Source organism: Octopus bimaculoides, chromosome 3, assembly GCF_001194135.2.
Source record: "Octopus bimaculoides isolate UCB-OBI-ISO-001 chromosome 3, ASM119413v2, whole genome shotgun sequence".
NCBI lineage: Eukaryota > Metazoa > Mollusca > Cephalopoda > Octopoda > Octopodidae > Octopus > Octopus bimaculoides.
This window is the reverse complement of record NC_068983.1, coordinates 128,188,443-128,189,638: the sequence shown is the minus strand read 5'-3', so window position 1 is coordinate 128,189,638 and position 1,196 is coordinate 128,188,443. Positions and strand designations below refer to the sequence as shown.

The window sequence follows — 1,196 nt, the reverse complement described above, 5'->3', positions numbered from 1 at the left end:
TTATTATTATTATTATTATTATTATTATTATTATTATTATTATTATTATTCAGGTCACTGCCTGGAATCGAACAACAAACGAGATGAGGACAAATATCCGTCAAATGTAAATAATGTAAATAATGTACATAATTCCTCATCTCTTAAATATAGAAGTGTATAATCTTAATTCGGTTTTCATCACAACTGTCTGACGAAAAGGAACGCGAAAATTTGAGCAACAGTTCTGTGATAATTTTGCAGCTATAATAAAAAGTTTATATATACATAATACAGAATATATATATATCAGGATGGCCAAGCGGTCTAAGGCGCCAGACTCAAGTTCTGGTCCACGAATGTGGGCGTGGGTTCGAATCCCACTTCTCACAGATAACATTTTATTTAAGGCGGTGCTCCAGCAGTCAAAAGACTGAAACAAGTAAAATAGTAAAGAGTATATATATATGTGTGTGTGTATATATCAATATATATTGGATGTTTCTTTCTCTGGGGTTAGTCTAATTCATGTGGACATCTCTGATATAAACCCAATTAGGTTAACAATTCGATTGAGTTTATTAATCGCTTTTTGAATCAACAAGAAATAGTTAAATTTGCTCCGTTTATATATCCACTCCGTTGACGCTATGTAAATTGGACCACTGACTAGACGTCCATCTACGACCATCCCACAAAAGGGTTCATAGCCGAATTAAAATGTCAACAAAGCTTAAGAAACCACATGATATCGTTCGTGGTAGTGGTCAACACCAGCACCTTACATACATACTGACAAATATATCTATTTATCTATCTATCTATTTGAAGAAAAACAACAAAAATTCAATAGGTTATACCATGTTGACTGGGCTGCCATTCAACAGACTACATTGTTGAATGGCAGCCCAGTCAACATGGTATTTTCTTCTTCTCCTACTCTTGTTTTTGCACACATCTACAAAATGACTTTCTATAATGAAATTCCATTATGCAGCTGAGGAGTATATTTTCATTGCACATTTTATGTAGTATTCTCACTACATGGAGTTTGTACGAAACGTACGTACTGCTACAACCTATTGAATTTTTGTTGCTTTTCTTCAAATTTTATTCACCAAATCTCTTGACTTTGTTTATGGTTTTCACCCTACCAAATTCTGGTGCCTCATACTTTTTCAGTACCAAATTTAATCTTTTGATTAAATCTATATTAT

The 1,196-nt window shown here is 33.1% G+C and overlaps 1 protein-coding gene and 1 non-coding gene across 2 annotated transcripts in view; one reads left to right on the top strand and one right to left on the bottom strand.

Annotated features, from left to right (window-relative positions):
• LOC106869299 (matrix metalloproteinase-14) overlaps window positions 1–1,196 on the bottom strand; it is a 28,828-nt gene that overhangs the window by 18,885 nt on the left and 8,747 nt on the right. The gene's annotated exons all lie outside the window — the stretch shown is intronic.
• On the top strand, window positions 288–375 carry Trnal-caa (transfer RNA leucine (anticodon CAA)). Its single transcript has one exon. It is a non-coding gene; the product is annotated as a tRNA-Leu (tRNA).